The sequence below is a fragment of the Leiobunum rupestre genome, chromosome 6, assembly GCF_980474605.1.
Source record: "Leiobunum rupestre chromosome 6, qqLeiRupe1.1.hap1, whole genome shotgun sequence".
Classification (NCBI taxonomy): domain Eukaryota; kingdom Metazoa; phylum Arthropoda; class Arachnida; order Opiliones; family Sclerosomatidae; genus Leiobunum; species Leiobunum rupestre.
In genome coordinates this window covers 3,709,794-3,728,694 of record NC_143389.1, presented here as the reverse complement: position 1 = coordinate 3,728,694, position 18,901 = coordinate 3,709,794, and the positions used below count along the sequence as shown (strand labels likewise).

At 40.1% G+C, this 18,901-nt stretch overlaps 5 non-coding genes and 5 pseudogenes across 5 annotated transcripts; 6 read left to right on the top strand and 4 right to left on the bottom strand.

Moving 5' to 3' along the window:
- Positions 1–1,704: 1,704 nt before the first annotated feature.
- LOC149938304 (U2 spliceosomal RNA) lies at positions 1,705–1,884 on the top strand (annotated as a pseudogene).
- Positions 1,885–3,851: 1,967 nt separating this feature from the next.
- LOC149938303 (5S ribosomal RNA) lies at positions 3,852–3,970 on the bottom strand. Its single transcript, XR_016481968.1, has one exon. It is a non-coding gene; the product is annotated as a 5S ribosomal RNA (ribosomal RNA).
- A 2,243-nt stretch (positions 3,971–6,213) lies between these two features.
- Positions 6,214–6,392, top strand: LOC149938302 (U2 spliceosomal RNA; annotated as a pseudogene).
- Positions 6,393–8,355: 1,963 nt separating this feature from the next.
- LOC149938301 (5S ribosomal RNA) lies at positions 8,356–8,474 on the bottom strand. The gene has a single exon (XR_016481967.1). It is a non-coding gene; the product is annotated as a 5S ribosomal RNA (ribosomal RNA).
- A 1,149-nt stretch (positions 8,475–9,623) lies between these two features.
- Positions 9,624–9,701, top strand: LOC149938300 (U2 spliceosomal RNA; annotated as a pseudogene).
- A 1,715-nt stretch (positions 9,702–11,416) lies between these two features.
- LOC149938299 (U2 spliceosomal RNA) lies at positions 11,417–11,607 on the top strand. The gene has a single exon (XR_016481657.1). It is a non-coding gene; the product is annotated as a U2 spliceosomal RNA (small nuclear RNA).
- Positions 11,608–13,570: 1,963 nt separating this feature from the next.
- On the bottom strand, positions 13,571–13,689 carry LOC149938298 (5S ribosomal RNA). Its single transcript, XR_016481966.1, has one exon. It is a non-coding gene; the product is annotated as a 5S ribosomal RNA (ribosomal RNA).
- A 348-nt stretch (positions 13,690–14,037) lies between these two features.
- LOC149938297 (U2 spliceosomal RNA) lies at positions 14,038–14,140 on the top strand (annotated as a pseudogene).
- Positions 14,141–15,722: 1,582 nt separating this feature from the next.
- Positions 15,723–15,902, top strand: LOC149938296 (U2 spliceosomal RNA; annotated as a pseudogene).
- Positions 15,903–17,865: 1,963 nt separating this feature from the next.
- Positions 17,866–17,984, bottom strand: LOC149938295 (5S ribosomal RNA). The gene has a single exon (XR_016481965.1). It is a non-coding gene; the product is annotated as a 5S ribosomal RNA (ribosomal RNA).
- Positions 17,985–18,901: the final 917 nt, after the last annotated feature.

The window sequence follows — 18,901 nt, the reverse complement described above, 5'->3', positions numbered from 1 at the left end:
TTATACAGGTGTCGCTAAAAAATGTTTCTTCTGCGACCAGGAGGGGCACGTTGCCTCTGCCTGCGACGCAAAGAAGAGTAAGACGGCAGACACAACTGGAGCCAAAAACGACCTACCTAACGATCCTGAAACACACCACAGTTCTCCACCTACTCCGAACCTAGAAGAAAAACAAGAAAACCAACCAAGTAACCAACAAATACTTACCACATCCGACGACTCAAAAAGCTCTGAAGAGAGCTGGACCCTGATGTCACCAGAACCTTCCAAAAAGAACGCAGCACCTCCAGTCCAAACCAGCCAATACTCCGATGCCCTGAAAACAACACCAAAGCCCGATAAACCTGAAAATAAACCCGAAACAACAAGCAACGAACCTGAACAATCCGAATCCGACAGCAGCAACGACGAGACCATTTCAGCCACCGGGCCCAGGTGGGATCCAAATACCTGGAAGCCGGGGGACAAACCAAACCTTAACAAACTGACGCACGCCGAACTACAAATCTTCTACAACCGCCTCGACAGAGAACCTCCCTCAGGAATCAGAACCCTTGACTGTTCCATCGACGACCTCCAGTTCCGGGTTACAGACCTTCTTCAAAGCTATTCCAAACGCAGACACAGCACCTCTCCTAAAAAAACAGCGAAAAAAGGAAAATCTTCAGTGAAAAATTAAAATTTTAAACTTTTAATGTTATCACTAACTAATATGTTTTTAAACTTTTGCAAAAGAAAAATATGACCTGCTCTAACTTAATTTAATTTAACAAGCAGGAAAAATGACAAGGGTACTGTACCAAATTTGATTTTTAATAAACAAATTCAGTATCTGTTCTTACTACACAGGCGTCGTCAAAAAATGCTTTTTTTGCGACGAAGAAGGTCACAACTCTTCCACGTGTGAAGTCAAACGAGCCCGACTAGCAGAGCAGAACCAACCCATGGAGGAAGGCCAGAAAGAGTCTCCAAAGGAACAGCCCGAGCGCGTCCAGGAGCCACTCAACAGTACTTCTGCTAAAGAACACGATCCATTAGCAGAAGCAGCAACACCACAAGAGGCACCACCCAGCGACCCCCAGGACTCATACGTCAACCCAAAAGCTCTAGAAACCATCAGCAATTATTCACAAGCGCAACTTCAATCATTGAAAGAACACCTCGAGACCATGAACGGAACAACCGAAACCAGGAAACAGCTGTATTTAAAGATCGTCAGCAAGGAACAGGAAAAATTTTCAAAACGACGCATGTCCAACTCTCCAGGAATTGCTGCCAAGAAGGGAAAGACCCTGAACGACGAGAAGAAGACTTTCGCCAGTGCCACCAAATCCACGCCAGAACAAGATTTGTATATAGAATACGTCACATACTGAGTTTTGTAAATATATTTCTGATGCCTTTTAATATGCTTTTTTTAAAAAGTATATTTTAATGTATTGTTCATATATTTTATTTGCCACCTTTTTTAGTTTTTATCTCGATCATTTATAGTGTTTTGTTTTAAAAGTTTTTAACTTTACTCAACTCCTTTTGTTTTAAACCTGAAAAAAAAAAAAAGAAAATTAGTTATATGCTTAAAAACCTATAACAAAAGTGTATACTTACCTTGACTATGAACTTGACTCTGTTTCGCGATAATTTAATTAATTTAAAACGCGAACACATATAAAAAATGTAAAAATGTCCAATGTAAAAAACAACGAAGCTTTTAATAAACAATTAAAAGTATCTGTTCTTATCAGCTTAATATCTGATACGGGTCCCATCGGGGCCCAAGATATTAAACTTATTTTTGGACGGCGGCGGAGTGGTCGGAGCTTGCTCCACCTCCGCCACGGGTCGGCCTGGTATTGCAGTAAATCCGGGATCGGCCCACTTCTCTCTTGAAATCAAAAATCAAACGCTCTTATAATGGCGCACTGCGCAACACAGTATTTCCGGGAAATGTTATTTGGCTGTCTTTATATATATTTCTTTATTATAATATATTGCCCCTCTGACGTCATAAGTGGTAAAATCCTTATTGTCGAATAGTTAATAATGAAGAATCGGAAAGATTCCAGTTTTTGAATTTTCTTTTACCTAGTTATACACTCTTTTTCGCGGTATTTTCACGGAGGATAGGAAGGGAGGCGAAGTAGGAGGGATGAATGGCGGCAAGATTGCGGCAGCTACGCTACGTCTAGCCGCCATTTTTCCGAAATTTTCCCGCCGCTAAGCTTCTTACAAGGATGCTGCCACGTTCATCCCTCCTACTTCGCCTCCCTTCCTATCCTCCTTGGTATTTTCCTGGGCGCGTCCATGCTTGGTTTTCCCCCTTTCAGTCCTCTCCTCCATTATGGATACCCAAGGAGTGGATGCTAGACTCCCCGTTTAGGGCAGAGGCAATGGCCGACGAGCGGGAGGCAAGTAAGAGGGGTAAAATAAAGGCGCGAAAAGAGGTTGTTCTGTGTTATTCCTGTGGTTTTATTCGTAACCCAAGGTTCGTAAATCGTGCATGTTCTAAGTGGTTGGCTGAAGGAACCGGTTTTCATAACGTAAATTCGCGGGTTTCGGTATGGTGGGTAGAGACAGCGCGCCCCTCATTTTTAGGTCATTGGGTTCCAGCCAAGATGTTCCGCGTAAAGAGAAAACACGAAATAAGCCCCTCTCCATTTTTTCTCTCTTCCCGTCTTCCGTGGACAGTGAGTCGCCGCCGGGGGCCCGCCGCCCGCGGCAGCTACATTACCAAGATATAAAGTGGCAAGGCTTATTTTTGGTAAGTACAAAATCATTTATTATATATTGCTCTATAATTAACTATATTTGGAATTAAACATTTTTGTTCTATTTATCTCAAAGTCATGATTATTCCTAACATTAATAGTATTAAACTTAATATGATATATCTTTTGTTAAAGTAGATTAGGAATTTATAATTTTAATATTTATAGAGGAGTTCGGATTTAAAATGTTATATTTTTTTAATAATGATCTCAAAGATCTGACTTTTGAAATGTTTGTTACTTTTTCTAAGTATCAATAAAACATGACATTAAATTTATATTGTGCCAAGGTTCATTTTTATATTTTACATAAACTACATCACCTAAAACAATTAATAGATAAAAGTTAGCTATATTATTTTGTTTAAAAAATATATCTCTGTCTCCGTTTTATTATTTAATTTCGTGGTTTGTTTTGATATTTTGTATTTTTGGGTTACTCCCCTAATCCATGCGGCTGTCCCATGATAAAACCTTCTATAAAACATTTTCCAAAAGTCCTTTTTTAGATTCAACTATTTAAATTACATTTAAGATTAAAATTTAGAACAAAAAATATATTTCACAATTAGAATTTGTTAATAAAATTTTAACTTTGGACTTCATTCCAAAACCAGAAAAGGCCATTTCAGAGTGGATTTTACCGCGGAAATGTTTTTGTTTAGAGATAAACGTTAGTTAGTTAGTTAGTTAGTTAGTTAGTTAATTAGTTAGTTAGTTAGTTAGTTAGTTAATTAGTTAGTTAGTTAGTTAGTTAGTTAGTTAGTTAGTTAGTTAGTTAGTTAGTAAGTAAGTAAGTAAGTAAGTAAGTAAGTAAGTTAGTACTATTTTAAGTACAAGCCTTAAGTAGAATAAAATGAAAACCAATTTTCTCGCCATTTTATTTTGTTCAATTTTGATACTAACATGTATTTTATTCACGGAAAGATGCTGCCAGTTGTTAAAAAAAGGCCAAGAGTTGACCGAAATAATATTATCGTCTGGGCGAACTTTTAATTGCATAAAAAAGCAGCGTCAAAATGATAGGATGAAGGTATTTTCCTGTTAAAAGACGCAAATCCCATCCCGCGAAAATAAATGAGTAGCCAACGGCACGCGGTGTTCCCAGGTGGTCTCCCTCCCAAGTACTGACCGCGCTCGACGCTGCTTAACTTCGGTGATCAGACGAGAACCGGTGTATTCAGCGTGATATGGCCGTTGCCGCTAGAGTGTAATTGATAGCAGTGGACAAGCCGCGACTAGCCAGGTCCTGGTAGGTTGGTGATCGCCGAGGGCCACCGGCTGCATGCGGCTCCAATAGAACGTTCTATACACTCTTTTTAGAAACGTTTACTGGGCGCCGATATTATCGTACAGACAACCAACGAGCAAGCCCTTTACCGCAGAAATTTCATCCCCCCCCCCCCCAAACCAGTTTTTTCATCACCCTCCCCGTAGACTGTAAGGTGATGGCGGTCGATTGGGAAGGCGCGTTTACGAATCTATAAAATTGGTGTGGTGTGCTTTCCCCCTTTGGAGTTCGGAGGAGGTGAAGGTTTGGCCGGTTTTTCGTCTTAGAGAAATATATTTATCTGGCAAACCCGTAAGAAATTGAGAGCAGTCAATTTTTATTAGTAGCGTAGTTGCTAGCCTAGGCTTCACATATTTCCGGCTTTGCTTTCCGCGCCTTTTTTCTTATTTTAAATGATTTTTGTAATAAATGTATGATGGCAAATAAGCAAAATTCTAGAAAATACTAGTCCCAAATCCACGTGTTTAAGATGAAACTTAGATCATGAAAATATCCTTAACCCCAAACATACTTCAACACCTAGGGTGCCTCCTACAACTCCTAAAAGGTACGTCTCTAAAATATTCATATAAAGACAGGACATAAGCCGAATTCTCTTAAACCAAAGAATAACAAAAGTTGTTAGTCCTGCTGAACCAGCTCTATAGTCTGTATGAAAAGTGACCGGTTATGGTCCACTTTTATAGAACGCTCTATTCGCTTATAATAAATTTTTCCTAAATGGTCATTTAAACGCGTTTGACGTTTCACGTAGAATCTAGTACACTTAATACGTTATTTATGGTCCTATAAACCACCATTTAGATTTTTTTTCCATACGGCCCGGTAAAGTGGCCCACTCTACTGTCTCTAGCCGATGACCCCAAAAGTGCCAGTCCGGGCCTGGCGGTGTACCTCTATTTCACGGATTCAAGATATCGTCTTCTCCTTTGTTCGCGCGATGGCTACAAACGTTGTCATCTCCCACCAGGACCAACATTCGGTGACGTAATTATGAAATATTTGAAATGCTCGAATTCTCTCTTTTTACTTTGTTAAACAGTGACGGCTCCTAGCGGGTTATCGCTTCTCGGCCTTTTGGCTAAGATCAAAGTGTAGTATCCCAGAGAGCACCGACACTCAAGACCAGATTCCGGCACCGAAAGAGCACGAGAACTCAAGGAGCTTGACCTCACCACCACCACTAGCAGGGGCCGAGGCTAGCGGTGGGGAAAACCTTGCTGAGATGGAAGAGGCGGTAGTGGAAACCAACCAACTCAAAGAGGGGGACGACGGCTGGTACTTGTCATCACCAGAAGCGTCCCCTGGAACATCAGGAAAAAACCCCAAAGGTTACGCCGACGCCCTGAAATCACCAGGTCACCAAGCTCCATCTGTGCCGGAAGCTGGTCCAGAATCAACCAAGGAGGTTGAGATTTACGAACGGGATTGGAATTGGGCGGTATTGCCGAGACATGAAATTGAAGATTTCTGTCGCCGTGCCAAAGCTTTAACGCACTCGGAAAAGCGAATCACGGACTGGAGGGATCAGACTTTAGCGAAGGCGGAGAGAGCACTTGAGAATCGCTTCAAACGACGTCATAGCCCTCTTCATGAAAAAGATTCAAAAAAAGGGAAAAATTAGGACCCTGGTTCGGTTCGAATTGTAAATATGTTTTTAAAATATTTTTTATTGACACTTTTAAGTCTACCTTCGGTTTTATCAAAATAACTTTTTGTAGTTATATTTAGGGAAATTTATTTACCTGTTATATACTTACCATGAAATAACGCTGTTAAATTAGATAAAATCAATTATAGTAAACTGAAAAGTCTTATAATGCTAAATGTTTTTAAAATTTTTAGTTTTAAACTAAAAACATTTCTTAAAAGTTAAAAATAAGAAAATGGTATTTGTATGTTAAAAATGATACTTACCTTTATACTTGCCTAAAAACCAGTTCACCCTGTAAAGAAAAAGTTAAAAAATATGCCTAAAAGTAAAATTAGAAAAGAAAACACTTACCTTGGGAAAAAAACCTAGTACCCATCGAACTAGTATTTGTGTTATGACGATTGTTGCTACTCCAGTAATCTATGACAATGTTTTCTTGATTTAAACTATGTTCGCGCTAAATTAATTAATTAATAACGCGGACATTTGTAAATATGACCAGAATTTTAAATAAACAAATTCAGTATCTGTTCTTATCAGCTTAATATCTGATACGGGTCCCATCGGGGCCCAAGATATTAAACTTATTTTTGGACGGCGGCGGAGTGGTCGGAGCTTGCTCCACCTCCGCCACGGGTCGGCCTGGTATTGCAGTAAATCCGGGATCGGCCCACTTCTCTCTTGAAATCAAAAATCAAACGCTCTTATAATGGCGCACTGCGCAACACAGTATTTCCGGGAAATGTTATTTGGCTGTCTTTATATATATTTCTTTATTATAATATATTGCCCCTCTGACGTCATAAGTGGTAAAATCCTTATTGTCGAATAGTTAATAATGAAGAATCGGAAAGATTCCAGTTTTTGAATTTTCTTTTACCTAGTTATACACTCTTTTTCGCGGTATTTTCACGGAGGATAGGAAGGGAGGCGAAGTAGGAGGGATGAATGGCGGCAAGATTGCGGCAGCTACGCTACGTCTAGCCGCCATTTTTCCGAAATTTTCCCGCCGCTAAGCTTCTTACAAGGATGCTGCCGCGTTCATCCCTCCTACTTCGCCTCCCTTCCTATCCTCCTTGGTATTTTCCTGGGCGCGTCCATGCTTGGTTTTCCCCCTTTCAGTCCTCTCCTCCATTATGGATACCCAAGGAGTGGATGCTAGACTCCCCGTTTAGGGCAGAGGCAATGGCCGACGAGCGGGAGGCAAGTAAGAGGGGTAAAATAAAGGCGCGAAAAGAGGTTGTTCTGTGTTATTCCTGTGGTTTTATTCGTAACCCAAGGTTCGTAAATCGTGCATGTTCTAAGTGGTTGGCTGAAGGAACCGGTTTTCATAACGTAAATTCGCGGGTTTCGGTATGGTGGGTAGAGACAGCGCGCCCCTCATTTTTAGGTCATTGGGTTCCAGCCAAGATGTTCCGCGTAAAGAGAAAACACGAAATAAGCCCCTCTCCATTTTTTCTCTCTTCCCGTCTTCCGTGGACAGTGAGTCGCCGCCGGGGGCCCGCCGCCCGCGGCAGCTACATTACCAAGATATAAAGTGGCAAGGCTTATTTTTGGTAAGTACAAAATCATTTATTATATATTGCTCTATAATTAACTATATTTGGAATTAAACATTTTTGTTCTATTTATCTCAAAGTCATGATTATTCCTAACATTAATAGTATTAAACTTAATATGATATATCTTTTGTTAAAGTAGATTAGGAATTTATAATTTTAATATTTATAGAGGAGTTCGGATTTAAAATGTTATATTTTTTTAATAATGATCTCAAAGATCTGACTTTTGAAATGTTTGTTACTTTTTCTAAGTATCAATAAAACATGACATTAAATTTATATTGTGCCAAGGTTCATTTTTATATTTTACATAAACTACATCACCTAAAACAATTAATAGATAAAAGTTAGCTATATTATTTTGTTTAAAAAATATATCTCTGTCTCCGTTTTATTATTTAATTTCGTGGTTTGTTTTGATATTTTGTATTTTTGGGTTACTCCCCTAATCCATGCGGCTGTCCCATGATAAAACCTTCTATAAAACATTTTCCAAAAGTCCTTTTTTAGATTCAACTATTTAAATTACATTTAAGATTAAAATTTAGAACAAAAAATATATTTCACAATTAGAATTTGTTAATAAAATTTTAACTTTGGACTTCATTCCAAAACCAGAAAAGGCCATTTCAGAGTGGATTTTACCGCGGAAATGTTTTTGTTTAGAGATAAACGTTAGTTAGTTAGTTAGTTAGTTAGTTAGTTAATTAGTTAGTTAGTTAGTTAGTTAGTTAATTAGTTAGTTAGTTAGTTAGTTAGTTAGTTAGTTAGTTAGTTAGTTAGTAAGTAAGTAAGTAAGTAAGTAAGTAAGTAAGTTAGTACTATTTTAAGTACAAGCCTTAAGTAGAATAAAATGAAAACCAATTTTCTCGCCATTTTATTTTGTTCAATTTTGATACTAACATGTATTTTATTCACGGAAAGATGCTGCCAGTTGTTAAAAAAAGGCCAAGAGTTGACCGAAATAATATTATCGTCTGGGCGAACTTTTAATTGCATAAAAAAGCAGCGTCAAAATGATAGGATGAAGGTATTTTCCTGTTAAAAGACGCAAATCCCATCCCGCGAAAATAAATGAGTAGCCAACGGCACGCGGTGTTCCCAGGTGGTCTCCCTCCCAAGTACTGACCGCGCTCGACGCTGCTTAACTTCGGTGATCAGACGAGAACCGGTGTATTCAGCGTGATATGGCCGTTGCCGCTAGAGTGTAATTGATAGCGGTGGACAAGCCGCGACTAGCCAGGTCCTGGTAGGTTGGTGATCGCCGAGGGCCACCGGCTGCATGCGGCTCCAATAGAACGTTCTATACACTCTTTTTAGAAACGTTTACTGGGCGCCGATATTATCGTACAGACAACCAACGAGCAAGCCCTTTACCGCAGAAATTTCATCCCCCCCCCCCCAAACCAGTTTTTTCATCACCCTCCCCGTAGACTGTAAGGTGATGGCGGTCGATTGGGAAGGCGCGTTTACGAATCTATAAAATTGGTGTGGTGTGCTTTCCCCCTTTGGAGTTCGGAGGAGGTGAAGGTTTGGCCGGTTTTTCGTCTTAGAGAAATATATTTATCTGGCAAACCCGTAAGAAATTGAGAGCAGTCAATTTTTATTAGTAGCGTAGTTGCTAGCCTAGGCTTCACATATTTCCGGCTTTGCTTTCCGCGCCTTTTTTCTTATTTTAAATGATTTTTGTAATAAATGTATGATGGCAAATAAGCAAAATTCTAGAAAATACTAGTCCCAAATCCACGTGTTTAAGATGAAACTTAGATCATGAAAATATCCTTAACCCCAAACATACTTCAACACCTAGGGTGCCTCCTACAACTCCTAAAAGGTACGTCTCTAAAATATTCATATAAAGACAGGACATAAGCCGAATTCTCTTAAACCAAAGAATAACAAAAGTTGTTAGTCCTGCTGAACCAGCTCTATAGTCTGTATGAAAAGTGACCGGTTATGGTCCACTTTTATAGAACGCTCTATTCGCTTATAATAAATTTTTCCTAAATGGTCATTTAAACGCGTTTGACGTTTCACGTAGAATCTAGTACACTTAATACGTTATTTATGGTCCTATAAACCACCATTTAGATTTTTTTTCCATACGGCCCGGTAAAGTGGCCCACTCTACTGTCTCTAGCCGATGACCCCAAAAGTGCCAGTCCGGGCCTGGCGGTGTACCTCTATTTCACGGATTCAAGATATCGTCTTCTCCTTTGTTCGCGCGATGGCTACAAACGTTGTCATCTCCCACCAGGACCAACATTCGGTGACGTAATTATGAAATATTTGAAATGCTCGAATTCTCTCTTTTTACTTTGTTAAACAGTGACGGCTCCTAGCGGGTTATCGCTTCTCGGCCTTTTGGCTAAGATCAAAGTGTAGTATCTGCTCCTTTCTTCGAAGTCAAAGGCCGGGAACCGTTTTATCCTGCGCTGGGGAAGTTTACTTACCTGCTCGTTGTGCCTGCCACGCTGTCTTGCCAGACGTCACCGTTCCAGTTCCAGTTGCTGATCCTGTCTCCCAGTTGCCGTTTGAATCCATCCAGCGGTTCCTGAGTTCCGGTCTCCGCTTCGGCGGTTGCCACCAACATCGCCATGGCTCCTGCGCAGTCAACGATGTCCTCCACGGCAGCTTCAGCTGCAGCCTTAAAGAAAACGACAGCTCGGATTAAGTTCCAAGATGTCGATAACCAAGATCTTGCTTCAGCTCTCTTTGATCTGGTCGGACGAAATGGAATCTCCGTGTTCCAGCCTATGGGAAAATATGAAGCACAAGTGACATTTCAAGATACTTCCTGCTATCAGAAGGCCATAGAAGGCGGCCTTATGGTTGGCGATAAACAAGTCGACATCATTGGGGTCACCGATCCAGTATCGTACATCACGTTGAGAGACGCGCCGAGTTGGTGGGATCTTCCCTTCATCAGAGCCGCTCTTAGATCCTTCTGTGATGTAATATCAGAGTCCTGGGAAACCTACCAGGAAGGCCCGTTCAAAGACCTCAAGAACGGCACTCGACGACTTGAAGTCCGTATGAGAAGCCCAATCCCGAACCTGATGACCATCAGCAGCCATCGTGTCCAGATTACTTACCAGGGTATCCAAAGAATGTGTTTTTATTGTCGGAAGGACACTCATCAGGTTCGGGATTGCCCGAAGAAGAAAAACAAGGCGTTGAAGACTCAACAGAGCACCGACACTCAAGACCGGATTCCGGCACACAAGGAACCCGAGAGCTCTAGGAGCTCGACCCCACCACCACCACTGGCTGGCGATGGGGAAAACCAGAACGAAATGGACGAGGGTACGTCAAGTACTAACAAGCGGAAGGAGGGCCAAGATGGCTGGTATCTGTCATCGCCGGAATCATCTCCTGAAAAATCCGAAACCAACCCCAAAGGTTATGCCGACGCACTTAAGTCTCCAGGTCAACTGACACGCTCCGGGCCGGAATCTGAGTCAAAATCAACTAAGGAACCTGAGATTTACAAACGCGATTGGAATTGGGCTAAATTGTCGAGGCCCGAAATTGAAGATTTCTGTCGGCGTGCCAAGGCACTAAAATCGACGGATACGCGTATCATGGAATGGCGGGATAACTGTCTAAAGCATGCTGAGAGTACACTTCGGATACGTTTCAAACGACGTCATAGTCCTCCTCAAGAAAAGGACTCAAAAAAAGGGAAAAATTAGAACCTTGGCTCGAGTTGTAAATATGTTTTTAATAACTCTTTTAAGTTAAAATACATGGTTTTAAATACGCCTTTAAATTCTAAATGTTTAAAAAACAAGTGCTAAAAAGTTTTTAATAATTTATTGTTAAAAAAATAAATTGTATGCCTAAATGTAATACTTACCCTATATTTACCTCGATATATGTTTACCCTGTTATACCTGAAAAAGAAATTGCATTAGTTTAAAATTTTTGAAGTAAAATACATCTAATTAGAATGTAAAAACTAAGTAAAAACTACTTACCGTGACCAACACTAACTAGTAGTCAAAGAAAAATATTAATTTTGTTTATTAAATGTAAATACTTACCTCTTAACGATTGATGCTACGTCCGAATCTAGAAAAGTGTTCTCTTGTTTTAAACAGTGTTCGCGCTAATTTAATGTCTAATAACGCGAACATTTGTAACTTTTGACCAGAATTTAAATAAACAAATTCAGTATCTGTTCTTATCAGCTTAATATCTGATACGGGTCCCATCGGGGCCCAAGATATTAAACTTATTTTTGGACGGCGGCGGAGTGGTCGGAGCTTGCTCCACCTCCGCCACGGGTCGGCCTGGTATTGCAGTAAATCCGGGATCGGCCCACTTCTCTCTTGAAATCAAAAATCAAACGCTCTTATAATGGCGCACTGCGCAACACAGTATTTCCGGGAAATGTTATTTGGCTGTCTTTATATATATTTCTTTATTATAATATATTGCCCCTCTGACGTCATAAGTGGTAAAATCCTTATTGTCGAATAGTTAATAATGAAGAATCGGAAAGATTCCAGTTTTTGAATTTTCTTTTACCTAGTTATACACTCTTTTTCGCGGTATTTTCACGGAGGATAGGAAGGGAGGCGAAGTAGGAGGGATGAATGGCGGCAAGATTGCGGCAGCTACGCTACGTCTAGCCGCCATTTTTCCGAAATTTTCCCGCCGCTAAGCTTCTTACAAGGATGCTGCCGCGTTCATCCCTCCTACTTCGCCTCCCTTCCTATCCTCCTTGGTATTTTCCTGGGCGCGTCCATGCTTGGTTTTCCCCCTTTCAGTCCTCTCCTCCATTATGGATACCCAAGGAGTGGATGCTAGACTCCCCGTTTAGGGCAGAGGCAATGGCCGACGAGCGGGAGGCAAGTAAGAGGGGTAAAATAAAGGCGCGAAAAGAGGTTGTTCTGTGTTATTCCTGTGGTTTTATTCGTAACCCAAGGTTCGTAAATCGTGCATGTTCTAAGTGGTTGGCTGAAGGAACCGGTTTTCATAACGTAAATTCGCGGGTTTCGGTATGGTGGGTAGAGACAGCGCGCCCCTCATTTTTAGGTCATTGGGTTCCAGCCAAGATGTTCCGCGTAAAGAGAAAACACGAAATAAGCCCCTCTCCATTTTTTCTCTCTTCCCGTCTTCCGTGGACAGTGAGTCGCCGCCGGGGGCCCGCCGCCCGCGGCAGCTACATTACCAAGATATAAAGTGGCAAGGCTTATTTTTGGTAAGTACAAAATCATTTATTATATATTGCTCTATAATTAACTATATTTGGAATTAAACATTTTTGTTCTATTTATCTCAAAGTCATGATTATTCCTAACATTAATAGTATTAAACTTAATATGATATATCTTTTGTTAAAGTAGATTAGGAATTTATAATTTTAATATTTATAGAGGAGTTCGGATTTAAAATGTTATATTTTTTTAATAATGATCTCAAAGATCTGACTTTTGAAATGTTTGTTACTTTTTCTAAGTATCAATAAAACATGACATTAAATTTATATTGTGCCAAGGTTCATTTTTATATTTTACATAAACTACATCACCTAAAACAATTAATAGATAAAAGTTAGCTATATTATTTTGTTTAAAAAATATATCTCTGTCTCCGTTTTATTATTTAATTTCGTGGTTTGTTTTGATATTTTGTATTTTTGGGTTACTCCCCTAATCCATGCGGCTGTCCCATGATAAAACCTTCTATAAAACATTTTCCAAAAGTCCTTTTTTAGATTCAACTATTTAAATTACATTTAAGATTAAAATTTAGAACAAAAAATATATTTCACAATTAGAATTTGTTAATAAAATTTTAACTTTGGACTTCATTCCAAAACCAGAAAAGGCCATTTCAGAGTGGATTTTACCGCGGAAATGTTTTTGTTTAGAGATAAACGTTAGTTAGTTAGTTAGTTAGTTAGTTAGTTAATTAGTTAGTTAGTTAGTTAGTTAGTTAATTAGTTAGTTAGTTAGTTAGTTAGTTAGTTAGTTAGTTAGTTAGTTAGTAAGTAAGTAAGTAAGTAAGTAAGTAAGTAAGTTAGTACTATTTTAAGTACAAGCCTTAAGTAGAATAAAATGAAAACCAATTTTCTCGCCATTTTATTTTGTTCAATTTTGATACTAACATGTATTTTATTCACGGAAAGATGCTGCCAGTTGTTAAAAAAAGGCCAAGAGTTGACCGAAATAATATTATCGTCTGGGCGAACTTTTAATTGCATAAAAAAGCAGCGTCAAAATGATAGGATGAAGGTATTTTCCTGTTAAAAGACGCAAATCCCATCCCGCGAAAATAAATGAGTAGCCAACGGCACGCGGTGTTCCCAGGTGGTCTCCCTCCCAAGTACTGACCGCGCTCGACGCTGCTTAACTTCGGTGATCAGACGAGAACCGGTGTATTCAGCGTGATATGGCCGTTGCCGCTAGAGTGTAATTGATAGCGGTGGACAAGCCGCGACTAGCCAGGTCCTGGTAGGTTGGTGATCGCCGAGGGCCACCGGCTGCATGCGGCTCCAATAGAACGTTCTATACACTCTTTTTAGAAACGTTTACTGGGCGCCGATATTATCGTACAGACAACCAACGAGCAAGCCCTTTACCGCAGAAATTTCATCCCCCCCCCCCCAAACCAGTTTTTTCATCACCCTCCCCGTAGACTGTAAGGTGATGGCGGTCGATTGGGAAGGCGCGTTTACGAATCTATAAAATATTTGAAATGCTCGAATTCTCTCTTTTTACTTTGTTAAACAGTGACGGCTCCTAGCGGGTTATCGCTTCTCGGCCTTTTGGCTAAGATCAAAGTGTAGTATCTGTTCCCAGCTATTTCGCTGAAATCTTGGCCGAAAGGCCGTCAAGCGAGTTTTCCAGCTATACAGCTAGTTCCTGCGATGCTGACTTACCTGCCGGTATCCTGACGTTCCTGTTCCTGTTCCTGCTTCTGAAGCTGCCGCTGCTGTTTCCGGTTCCTCTGCTGTTCCTGACTCCGCTGCTGTTCCTGGTCCTGGTCCTGCTGAGACTTACCTGTCGCTGCTGTTCCTGGTCACTACGCCGTATCCTGACTTGGCTGACTCCTGCCATTACCTTTTGACGCCGTTCCTTCTTGGGACTTACCTTCAACCGACGACCTCTCCACAGCCTTAATGGCTGCAGAGGTAAAAAAACGGACTGCCCGGCTTGAAGTCGACGCCGGATTCCTGGACGTCGCTCGGACCTTCTACGAAAAACTTGGACCACAGTGCTTGGAGACTCTTCAACCTGTTGGAAAAAGTTGTTACCTACTCACCTTTACCACTCTGGCCTTCCTCCAGCAAGCTGTCTCCTATGGAGAGCTGTCCATCAACGAAAAACTATGCAAGATTACCAGCATCGAAGACGACGGTGTCTGGCTCACAATAAAGAACCTCCCCTCCTGGATACAGTGGGACGCAATACTTACCACACTACGACAATATGGAACCATCAAAGCCCACCGTCTGGATGAATACCCCGAATTAAAAGGTTTAAAAAATGGTGACCGTTCAGTAAAAATAATCATGAGCAAAACTATCCCGAATGTCCTCTTTTTTGGACGAAGCAGGGCACTAATATACTACACAGGCGTCGTCAAAAAATGCTTTTTTTGCGACGAAGAAGGTCACAACTCTTCCACGTGTGAAGTCAAACGAGCCCGACTAGCAGAGCAGAACCAACCCATGGAGGAAGGCCAGAAAGAGTCTCCAAAGGAACAGCCCGAGCGCGTCCAGGAGCCACTCAACAGTACTTCTGCTAAAGAACACGATCCATTAGCAGAAGCAGCAACACCACAAGAGGCACCACCCAGCGACCCCCAGGACTCATACGTCAACCCAAAAGCTCTAGAAACCATCAGCAATTATTCACAAGCGCAACTTCAATCATTGAAAGAACACCTCGAGACCATGAACGGAACAACCGAAACCAGGAAACAGCTGTATTTAAAGATCGTCAGCAAGGAACAGGAAAAATTTTCAAAACGACGCATGTCCAACTCTCCAGGAATTGCTGCCAAGAAGGGAAAGACCCTGAACGACGAGAAGAAGACTTTCGCCAGTGCCACCAAATCCACGCCAGAACAAGATTTGTATATAGAATACGTCACATACTGAGTTTTGTAAATATATTTCTGATGCCTTTTAATATGCTTTTTTTTAAAGTATATTTTAATGTATTGTTCATATATTTTATTTGCCACCTTTTTTAGTTTTTATCTCGATCATTTATAGTGTTTTGTTTTAAAAGTTTTTAACTTTACTCAACTCCTTTTGTTTTAAACCTGAAAAAAAAAAAAAAAAAGAAAATTAGTTATATGCTTAAAAACCTATAACAAAATTGTATACTTACCTTGACTATGAACTTGACTCTGTTTCGCGATAATTTAATTAATTTAAAACGCGAACACATATAAAAAATGTAAAAATGTCCAATGTAAAAAACAACGAAGCTTTTAATAAACAATTAAAAGTATCTGTTCTTATCAGCTTAATATCTGATACGGGTCCCATCGGGGCCCAAGATATTAAACTTATTTTTGGACGGCGGCGGAGTGGTCGGAGCTTGCTCCACCTCCGCCACGGGTCGGCCTGGTATTGCAGTAAATCCGGGATCGGCCCACTTCTCTCTTGAAATCAAAAATCAAACGCTCTTATAATGGCGCACTGCGCAACACAGTATTTCCGGGAAATGTTATTTGGCTGTCTTTATATATATTTCTTTATTATAATATATTGCCCCTCTGACGTCATAAGTGGTAAAATCCTTATTGTCGAATAGTTAATAATGAAGAATCGGAAAGATTCCAGTTTTTGAATTTTCTTTTACCTAGTTATACACTCTTTTTCGCGGTATTTTCACGGAGGATAGGAAGGGAGGCGAAGTAGGAGGGATGAATGGCGGCAAGATTGCGGCAGCTACGCTACGTCTAGCCGCCATTTTTCCGAAATTTTCCCGCCGCTAAGCTTCTTACAAGGATGCTGCCGCGTTCATCCCTCCTACTTCGCCTCCCTTCCTATCCTCCTTGGTATTTTCCTGGGCGCGTCCATGCTTGGTTTTCCCCCTTTCAGTCCTCTCCTCCATTATGGATACCCAAGGAGTGGATGCTAGACTCCCCGTTTAGGGCAGAGGCAATGGCCGACGAGCGGGAGGCAAGTAAGAGGGGTAAAATAAAGGCGCGAAAAGAGGTTGTTCTGTGTTATTCCTGTGGTTTTATTCGTAACCCAAGGTTCGTAAATCGTGCATGTTCTAAGTGGTTGGCTGAAGGAACCGGTTTTCATAACGTAAATTCGCGGGTTTCGGTATGGTGGGTAGAGACAGCGCGCCCCTCATTTTTAGGTCATTGGGTTCCAGCCAAGATGTTCCGCGTAAAGAGAAAACACGAAATAAGCCCCTCTCCATTTTTTCTCTCTTCCCGTCTTCCGTGGACAGTGAGTCGCCGCCGGGGGCCCGCCGCCCGCGGCAGCTACATTACCAAGATATAAAGTGGCAAGGCTTATTTTTGGTAAGTACAAAATCATTTATTATATATTGCTCTATAATTAACTATATTTGGAATTAAACATTTTTGTTCTATTTATCTCAAAGTCATGATTATTCCTAACATTAATAGTATTAAACTTAATATGATATATCTTTTGTTAAAGTAGATTAGGAATTTATAATTTTAATATTTATAGAGGAGTTCGGATTTAAAATGTTATATTTTTTTAATAATGATCTCAAAGATCTGACTTTTGAAATGTTTGTTACTTTTTCTAAGTATCAATAAAACATGACATTAAATTTATATTGTGCCAAGGTTCATTTTTATATTTTACATAAACTACATCACCTAAAACAATTAATAGATAAAAGTTAGCTATATTATTTTGTTTAAAAAATATATCTCTGTCTCCGTTTTATTATTTAATTTCGTGGTTTGTTTTGATATTTTGTATTTTTGGGTTACTCCCCTAATCCATGCGGCTGTCCCATGATAAAACCTTCTATAAAACATTTTCCAAAAGTCCTTTTTTAGATTCAACTATTTAAATTACATTTAAGATTAAAATTTAGAACAAAAAATATATTTCACAATTAGAATTTGTTAATAAAATTTTAACTTTGGACTTCATTCCAAAACCAGAAAAGGCCATTTCAGAGTGGATTTTACCGCGGAAATGTTTTTGTTTAGAGATAAACGTTAGTTAGTTAGTTAGTTAGTTAGTTAGTTAATTAGTTAGTTAGTTAGTTAGTTAGTTAATTAGTTAGTTAGTTAGTTAGTTAGTTAGTTAGTTAGTTAGTTAGTTAGTAAGTAAGTAAGTAAGTAAGTAAGTAAGTAAGTTAGTACTATTTTAAGTACAAGCCTTAAGTAGAATAAAATGAAAACCAATTTTCTCGCCATTTTATTTTGTTCAATTTTGATACTAACATGTATTTTATTCACGGAAAGATGCTGCCAGTTGTTAAAAAAAGGCCAAGAGTTGACCGAAATAATATTATCGTCTGGGCGAACTTTTAATTGCATAAAAAAGCAGCGTCAAAATGATAGGATGAAGGTATTTTCCTGTTAAAAGACGCAAATCCCATCCCGCGAAAATAAATGAGTAGCCAACGGCACGCGGTGTTCCCAGGTGGTCTCCCTCCCAAGTACTGACCGCGCTCGACGCTGCTTAACTTCGGTGATCAGACGAGAACCGGTGTATTCAGCGTGATATGGCCGTTGCCGCTAGAGTGTAATTGATAGCGGTGGACAAGCCGCGACTAGCCAGGTCCTGGTAGGTTGGTGATCGCCGAGGGCCACCGGCTGCATGCGGCTCCAATAGAACGTTCTATACACTCTTTTTAGAAACGTTTACTGGGCGCCGATATTATCGTACAGACAACCAACGAGCAAGCCCTTTACCGCAGAAATTTCATCCCCCCCCCCCCCAAACCAGTTTTTTCATCACCCTCCCCGTAGACTGTAAGGTGATGGCGGTCGATTGGGAAGGCGCGTTTACGAATCTATAAAATTGGTGTGGTGTGCTTTCCCCCTTTGGAGTTCGGAGGAGGTGAAGGTTTGGCCGGTTTTTCGTCTTAGAGAAATATATTTATCTGGCAAACCCGTAAGAAATTGAGAGCAGTCAATTTTTATTAGTAGCGTAGTTGCTAGCCTAGGCTTCACATATTTCCGGCTTTGCTTTCCGCGCCTTTTTTCTTATTTTAAATGATTTTTGTAATAAATGTATGATGGCAAATAAGCAAAATTCTAGAAAATACTAGTCCCAAATCCACGTGTTTAAGATGAAACTTAGATCATGAAAATATCCTTAACCCCAAACATACTTCAACACCTAGGGTGCCTCCTACAACTCCTAAAAGGTACGTCTCTAAAATATTCATATAAAGACAGGACATAAGCCGAATTCTCTTAAACCAAAGAATAACAAAAGTTGTTAGTCCTGCTGAACCAGCTCTATAGTCTGTATGAAAAGTGACCGGTTATGGTCCACTTTTATAGAACGCTCTATTCGCTTATAATAAATTTTTCCTAAATGGTCATTTAAACGCGTTTGACGTTTCACGTAGAATCTAGTACACTTAATACGTTATTTATGGTCCTATAAACCACCATTTAGATTTTTTTTCCATACGGCCCGGTA